The sequence below is a fragment of the Chrysemys picta genome, chromosome 7, assembly GCF_011386835.1.
Source record: "Chrysemys picta bellii isolate R12L10 chromosome 7, ASM1138683v2, whole genome shotgun sequence".
In the NCBI taxonomy this organism is placed as follows: Eukaryota; Metazoa; Chordata; order Testudines; family Emydidae; genus Chrysemys; species Chrysemys picta.
In genome coordinates, this window is record NC_088797.1 from 847,095 (window position 1) to 856,520 (window position 9,426).

The window sequence follows — 9,426 nt, forward strand, 5'->3', positions numbered from 1 at the left end:
ATCGGTGCATTCATCAGCCATGTATGCAAATTTTTTGAATGTGTTGAGAGAGGTCTTCACTTTTTCAACTGTTGAGTCTTTCACTGTTGCACCATATGCTTCTAGCCCAGGGGTAGGCAACCTGTGGCACGCGAGCTGATTTGCAGTGGCACTCACACTGCCTGGGTCCTGGCCACCGGTCCGGGGGGCTCTGCATTTTAATTTAATTTTAAATGAAGCTTTACATTTTAAAATCCTTATTTACTTTACATACAACAATAGTTTAGTTCTATATTATAGACTTCTAGAAAGAGACCTTCTAAAAACATTAAAATGTATGACTGGCACGTGAAACCTTTTTAGAGTGAATAAATGAAGACTTGGCACACCACTTCTGAAAGGTTGCCGACCCCTGTTCTAGCCAGTCAGTTGAGTTTCTTGCAGAAAGATAGTGAGCATTTGCTGGTCTTGTTCGGAACCAGTGTTCAACTTCAGGATGAACAAGTGACAATGCACTTAACGTTGGCCTCCAGTTTGTAGTTGTGTGGTATTTCTTGCTTAAATAGAAAGTATGATGCCTCACCCATATTTGTTCGCATGTCTCTTGAGGTTCCACCCAGCCCACAGTGATTTCAGCTGAGCTCTTAGTGGGGGAACCTCGCTGCTAGTGCAGACTGGGCCGTCTCTTCCACTTAGACCAGATTATCAGTGATTTCAGCTGTAGTGGTCACTTAGCAAAACAAAAGACTATCTATGGAGCCTAATCAGCTCTGTCTTTAAACAGTGGAGAGGGGCAGGTCAAATAGTACTTGTGACTCAGGCAGACCATCAAGCAAAACACCTGTCCCCAGCCTCTCTCCTGATGCCCTCGATCAGCACAGGCTAGGTACAGTTCTACTGCCCTTTACTCATACAACAAGAACGACAACATTACATTACCCACCACCCCGCATTCAAGTGATTTGTAACCCAAACCCAGCCAAAATCTATCCCTTGGGCAACACAGCTCTGTTTGCTGGATACCTAGGTAGATTAGGTGTGAATGCAAATACAATCTGGTCCTGAAGCCTTTCCCCCCAGCCCCAGCTCATCCCTAGCTGTCAGGGAGAGCTCATTAAGACTTTGCTTACAAATCATCATTTGGCCAACATCACCAAAATGAATGCAGTGATATCGTCATAAAAACAACAGCTGTATAAGGAAGCTAGTCTATGTTCATACTTTTCAAATCTATTATACGTTTTCAGATACACGTATTTTATCATACACTGTATATACTTTAAAAGTATGTATTAATGTTTCAATTTCAATTCAAATTTCCAATCAATCATTAAATTGGCAACACTGCATGTAACTAATTTACAAAAATGGGGGGGGGGTTGGGGAAATTTAGGGGGGGATGTAGGGAAATCCCTGATGTCCATATTCAGGGTGACTCTAGTCAATTACTAGGGAGCTCAATTCTTATGGATTAGGATTTCCCCTTCTTGAAACCCAAAGCAGATCTGAGATGCAGAAGGATCATGTCCAAGGGTTTTTATATATTTCCAGCAGCCTCTTGGCCTGAGAAAACAATATGCTTAACTCTCCTTCTCCCAAACATCCTGGCAATTAGCACAGGGTAATTTATCCATTAAACAGCTCAGATACAGGTTACCACAACCTTCAAAGAGACATATGGACAATAATACTATTTCCCTCAAGTGTCTTCCTAAATGTGAATATTCCTTTTTTGATCTTTGAATCAAAACCATAGTAATAGACAAGACTTGTTTGCTTACATCACAAGACCTGAGCAAACATCTCCCCTTCTATCTCTAACAATGCATGCTTGCATATCAAAGCTCTATTCATTTACATATCTTCCTAACAAGTCTTTAAAGTTGGACATGGGTCATGTCAGTCTGTGAGTTAATTAATTCTTTCTGGCCCTGTGTCACCTTCAATGAGAGATTATATTACACTCATAACATCACACCCCCAACCCAAGCAAAATGGATGCAGGAAGGGATGACACAACCATGGCTGACTGCATCCCAAGAGCTCCCCATCCTGGGTTCTGTCTCACTACAGCTTGTACTGGGTTAGAAGCCGTATCAATGTATAACTGAAATGGTTTATCAAAGTCATGTTCAATAACATGATTGAATATTTTTACAAATTCAAGGTAAAACTTGGCTAGAACAATAATGGATTGGATATGCTGTTGCAGCATGATTCCTGTATGTTTCATGTGATCTTGCCACAAGCTAAAGAAAATAGCTACTTTATCCATACAAACTCTGGCAAATATTTGGAACCACACAGACTATGCTGACAGATTGTGCCACACTGCGGAACCACCTGATCAACATCCTAGACTGCAAACAGGGAAAGATTAAGAATGAGCTCTCAAAACTGGATTCTCTCATAAAAAAACCAACCTTCCACACAAACTTCCTCGTGGCTGGGCTTTACAAAAGCTAGACAAGCCATTTACAACACACACTTTGCTTCTCTACAAAGGAAAAAGGACACTAAACTATCTAAACTACTACATGCCACAAGGGGCCACAACAATGGTTCCCTTAACCCACCCAACAATATTGTTAATCTATCCGACTATACTCTTAGCCCAGCAGAAGAATCTGTCCTATCTCAGGAATAACTCTGACATCATAATCAAAAAAGCTGACAAAGGAGGTGCTGTCGTCATCATGAATAAGTTGGAATATGAACGAGAGGCTGCTAGGCAGCTCTCTAACACCACATTCTACAAGCCATTATCCTCTGATCCCACTGAGGGTTACCAAAAGAAACTACACCATCTGCTTAGGAAACTCCCTGAAAAAGCACAAGAACAAATCTGCACAGACACACCCCTAGAACCCCGACCAGGGGTATTCTATCTGCTACCCAAGAGCCATAAACCTGGAAATCCTGGACGCCCCATCATCTCAGGCATTGGCACCCTGACAACAGGATTGTCTGGCTATGTGGACTCTCTCCTCAGGCCCTACGCTACCAGCACTCCCAGCTATCTTCAAGACACCACTGACTTCCTGAGGAAACTACAATCCATCGATGATCTTCCAGAAAACACCATCCTGGCCACTATGGACGTAGAAGCCCTCTACACCAACATTCCACACAAAGATGGACTACAAGCCATCAGGAACAGTATCCCCGATAATATCACGGCAAACCTGGTGGCTGAACTTTGCGTCTTTGTCCTCACGCACAACTATTTCACATTTGGGGACAATATATACCTTCAAGTCAGGGGCACTGCGATGGGTACCCACATGGCCCCCCAGTATGCCAACATTTTTATGGCTGACTTAGAACAACGCTTCCTTAGCTCTCGTCCCCTAACGCCCCTACTCTTCTTACGCTACATTGATGACATCTTCATCATCTGGACCCATGGAAAAGAAGCCCTTGAGGAATTCCACCATGATTTCAACAATTTCCATCCCACCATCAACCTCAGCATAGACCAGTCCACACAAGAGATCCACTTCCTGGACACTACAGTGATAATAAACGATGGTCACATAAACACCACCCTATACCGGAAACCTACTGACCGCTATACTTACCTACATGCCTCCAGCTTTCATCCAGACCACACCACATGATCCATTGTCTACAGCCAGGCTCTAAGTTACAACCGCATTTGCTCCAACCCCTCAGACAGAGACAAACACCTACAAGATCTCTATCAAGTGTTCTTACAACTACAATACCCACCTGCTGTAATGAAGAAAGATTGACAGAGACAGAAGAGTCCCAGAAGTCACCTACTACAGGACAGACCCAACAAAGAAAATAACAGAACGCCACTAGCCGTCACCTTCAGCCTCCAACTAAAACCTCTCCAGTGCATCATCCAGGATCTACAACCTATCCTGAAGGATGATCCTCACTCTCACAGACCTTGGGAGACAGGCCAGACCTCGCTTACAGACAGCCCCCCAACCTGAAGCAAATACTCACCAGCAACTACACACCACACAACACAACAAAAACACCAACCCAGGAACCTATCCTTGCAACAAAGCCCGTTGACAACTCTGTCCACATATCTATTAAAGGAGTCTGGTGGCACCTTAAAGACTAACAGATTTATTTGGGCATAAGCTTTCGTGTGTAAAAACCTCACTTCTTCGGATGCATAGAGTGAAAGTTACAGATGCAGGCATTATATACTGACACATGGAGAGCAGGGAGTTACTTCGCAAGTGGAGAACCAGTGTTGAACAGGGCCAATTCAATCAGGGTGGATGTAGTCCACTCCCAATAGTAGATGAGGAGGTGTCAATTCCAGGAGAGGAAAAGCTGCTTTTGTAATGAGCCAGCCACTCCCAGTCCCTATTCAAGCCCAGATTAATGGTGTTAAATTTGCAAATGAATTTTACAATACCAACCTTCCACACAAACTTCCACGTGGCTGGACTTTACAAAAATGAGACAAGCCATTTACAATGCACACTTCACTTCTCTACAGAGGAAAAAGGACAGTAAGCTATCTAAACTCCTACCTGCCACATGGGGCTACAACAGTGGTACGCTCAACTCATCTAACAACATTGTCAATCTTTCCAACCACACACTTAGCCCAGCATAAGAGTCTGTCCTATCTCGGGGACTCTCTTTCTGTCCCAGCATCCCCACGAACACGATACAGTTCTGCGGTGATCTAGAAGCCTACTTTCATCGTCTCCGACTCAAGGAATATTTTCAATGCACCACTGAACAGTGCACTGACCCACAGGAACCCTCCCACCAACACTACAAGAAGAAGAACTCTGCGTGGACTCCTCCTGATGGTCAAAATGACAGACTGGACCTCTACATAGAGTGCTTCCACAGACGTGCACAGGCTGAAATTGTGGACAAACAACATCACTTGTCCCATAACCTCAGCTGTACAGAACGCAATGCCATCCACAGCCTCAGAAACAACTCTGATATTATCATCAAAGGGGCTGACAAAGGAGGTGCTGTAGTCATAATGAACAGGTCGGATTATGAACAGGAGGCTGCCAGGCAACTCTCCAAGACCACATTCTACAGGCCACTATCCTCTGATCCCACTGAGGAGTACCAAAAGAAACTACACCATCTGCTCAAGAAATTCCCGGCCACAGTACGGGAACAAATCTACATGGACACACCCCCAGAACCCCGACCAGGGGTATTCTATCTGCTATCCAAGATCCATAAACCTGGAAACCCTGGATGCCCCATCATCTCCAACCCCTCAGACAGAGACAAACACCTACAAGATCTTTATCAAGCATTCTTAAAACTACACTAGCCACCTGGGAAAGTGAGGAAACATTGACAGAGCAAGACGGGTACCCAGAAATCACCTACTACAGGACAGGCCCAACAAGGACAATAACAGAACACCACTGGCCATCACATACAGCCCCCAGCTAAAACCTCTCCAGCGCATTATCCATGATCTACAACCTATCCTGGAAAATGATCCCTCATTCTCACAGACCTTGGGAGGCAGGCCAGTCCTCACTTACAGACAACCCCCCAACCTGAAGCAAATACTCACCAGCAACTACACACCACACCACGGAAACACCAACCCAGGAACCAATCCTTGTAGCAAACCTCATTGCCTACTCTGTCCCTATATCTACTCTGGCGACACCATCAGAGGACCCAACCACATCAGCTACACCATCAAGGGCTCATTCACCTGCACATCTACTAATCTTATATATGCCATCATGCGCCAGCAATGCCCCTCTGCCATGTACATTGGCCAAACCGGACAGTCCCTCCGCAAAAGAATAAATGGACACAAATCGGACATCAGGAATGGTAACATACATAAGCCAGTAAGTGAACACTTCAATCTCCCTGGTCATTCTGTTACAGATTTAAAAGTCACTATTATTGAACAAAAAAAACTTCAGAAACAGACTTCAAAGAGAAACAGCAGAACTAAAATTCATTTGCAAATTTAACACCATTAATCTGGGCTTGACTAGGGACTGGGAGTGGCTGGCTCATTACAAAAGCAGCTTTTCCTCTCCTGGAATTGACACCTCCTCATCTGTTATTGGGAGTGGACTACATCCACCCTGATTGAATTGGCCCTGTCAACACTGGTTCTCCACTTGCGAAGTAACTCCCTGCTCTCCATGTGTCAGTATATAATGCCTGCATCTGTAACTTTCACTCTATGCATCCGAAGAAGTGAGGTTTTAACCCACGAAAGCTTATGCCCAAATAAATCTGTTAGTCTTTAAGGTGCCACCAGAATCCTTGTTGTTTTTGTAGATACAGACTAACAGGGCTACCCCCTGATACTTGATATCTATTAAAGGGACATCATTATAGGACCTAATCACATCAGCCACACCATCAGAGGCTCGTTCACCTGCACATCTACTAATGTGATATATTTATTTATTTTATTTATCTATTTTATTTACAGGGGGAGGGATAGCTCAGTGGTTTGAGCATTGGTCTGCTTAAACCCAGCATTGTGAGTTTAATCCTTGAGGGGGCCACTTTGGGATCTGGGGCAAAATCGGTACTTGGTCCTGCTAGTGAAGGCAGGGGACTGAACTCAATGACCTTTTAAGGTCCCTTCCAGTTCTAGGAGATAGGATATCTCCATTAATTTTTTTATTTATGCCATCATGTGCCAGCAATGCCCCTCTGCCATGTACATTTTCCAAACTGGACAGTCTCTACGCAAAAGAATAAATGGACACAAATCAGATGTCAAGAATTATAACATTCAAAAACCAGTCGGAGAACACTTCAACCTCCCTGGTCACTCTATTACAGACCTAAAAGTCGCAATTATTCAACAAAAAAACTTCAAAAACAGACTCCAACGAGAAATTGCAGAATTGGAATTAATTTGCAAAATGGACACCATTAAATTAGGCTTGAATAAAGACTGGGAGTGGATGAGTCATTACACAAACTAAACTATTTTCCCGTGCTAATGTTCCCCCTACTGTTACTCACACCTTCTTGTCAACTGTTGGAAATGGGCCATCCTGATTATCACTACAAAAGTTTTTTCTCTCCTGCTAATAGCCCACCTTTTCGATTAGTCTCATTAGAGTTGGTATGGCAACACCCATTTGTTCATGTTCTCTGTGTATGTGTATATATATATATATATATATATATATATATATATTATATCTCCCTACTGTATTTTCCACTGCATGCATCTGATGAAGTGGGCTGTAGCCCATGAAAGCTTATGCTCAAATAAATGTGTTAGTCTCTAAGGTGCCACAAGTACTCCTCCTTCTTTTTTCAAGCTAATGTAGATATTAATGTTGTCCATAGTGTAGGAATCATGGCATTTAGCCATGAAAGCAATATGGTAGTGTGCCTCAGTTTCCCTTCTTATACAGCACATTAGGTCTGGAGTAAAAACAATGAGGAGTCCTTGTGGCACCTTAGAGACTAATAAATTTATTTGGGCATAAGCTTTCATGGGCTAGAACCCACTTCATCAGATGCATGTTGTGGAAAATACAGGAGCAGGTATAAATACATGAAAGGATGGGAGTTGCCTTACCAAGTGTGAGGTCAGTCTAATGAGACAATTAATTTAACAGCAGGATACCAAGGGAGGAAAAATAACTTTCAAAGTGGTAATAAGAGTGGCCCATTTTAGACAGTTGACAAGAAGGTATGAGTAACAGTTGGGGGAAATTAGTACTGGGGAAATTAGGTTTCGGTTTTGTAATGACCCAACCACTCCCAGTCTTTATTCAGGCCTAATCTGATGGTGTCCAGTTTGCAAATTAATTCCAGTTCTGCAGTTTCATGTTGGAGTCTGTTTTTCAAGTTTTGCTGTTGAAGAATTGCGACTTTTAGGTTGGTATTGAGTGACCAGAGAGATTGAAGTGTTCTCCTACTGGTTTTTGAATGTTATGATTCCTGATGTCAGATTTGTGTCCATTTATTCTTTTGCGTAGAGACTATCCGGTTTGGCCAATGCACATGGCAGAGGGGCATTCCTGGCACATGATGGCATATATCACATGGGTAGATGTGCAGGTGAATGAGCCACTTATGTGGTTAGGTCCTATGATGGTGTCCTTTGAATAGATATGTGGACGGAGTTGGCACCGGGGTTTGTTGCAGGGTTTGGTTCTTGGGTTCATGTTTTTGTTGTGTGGGGTGTGGTTGCTGGTGAGTATTTGCTTCAGGTTGGGGGGCTGTCTGTAAGCGAGGACTGGCCTGTCTCCCAAGGTCTGTGAGAGTGAGCGATCGTCCTTCAGGATAGTTGTAGATCCTTGATGATGCGCTGGCGAGGTTTTAGTTGGGGGCTGAAGGTGACGGCTAGTGGCGTTCTGTTAATTTCTTTGTTGGGCCTGTCCTGTAGTAGGTGACTTCTGGGTACCCTTCTGGCTCTGTCAATCTGTTTCTTCACTTCACCAGGTGGGTATTGTAGTTGTAGGAATGCTTGATAGAGATCTTTAAGTGTTTGTCTCTGTCTGAGGGGTTGGAGCAAATGCGGTTGTAACTTAGAGCTTGGCCGTAGACAGTGGATCGTGTGATGTGGTCTGGATGAAAGCTGGAGGCATGTAGGTAAGTATAGTGGTCAGTATAGGTTTCCAATATAGGGTGGTGTTTATATGACTATCACTTATTTGCACTGTAGTGTCCAGGAAGTGGATCTCTTGTGCGGACTGGTCCAGGCTGAGGTTGATGGTGGGGTGGAAATTGTTGAAGTCCAGGTGGAATTCTTCAAAGGCTTCTTTCCCAGATGATGAAGATGTCATCAATGTAGCGCAAGTAGAGTAGGGGCGTTAGGGGACGAGAGCTAAGGAAGCGTTGTTCTAAGTCAGCAATAACAATGTTGGCGTACTGTGGGGCCATGCGGGGACCTATAGCAGTGCCGCTGAATTGAAGGTATACATTGTCCCCAAATGTGAAATAGTTGTGGGTGAGGACAAAGTCACAAATATTCCAAGACTGTTTACAGGCACTAACTGTGAAATATCAGTACTATGAGGTCTGTTAACATACTGTGTGTCCTCAGGTATCACTCTGAACATGCTCGGGGGGTTTTCAGAGGATTAGGCACATGGAACATTTTGACAAGTCTTGTTAATAGCAACACACTAGTTACAACAATCACCATTCACAATGATACCCTCTCCAGTGCGAGTGTCCAGCTACCCCCAGTCTGTCCTGCCCCACCTAGGTTCCACGCCACAGGCCCTGGGCCTGGGGGGCTGTGCCAGGCCGGGGGGGACTGGTACAGGGGGGGCCTGGCACGGGGGGGCTGTGCCCCCAGGCTGGGCTCTGCCAGTCTAGATGAGGGGCGGGGCCAGGCGCGATGGGGGCGGGGCGCGGCCAGGAGGGAGATGGGGCGGGGTCTGGCGTGAGGGGAAGGGGAGGGAGGAGAACCAGGGGTCCTAGCTCCGCCCCGTTAACAGGTGCGGCCCGCGCGGA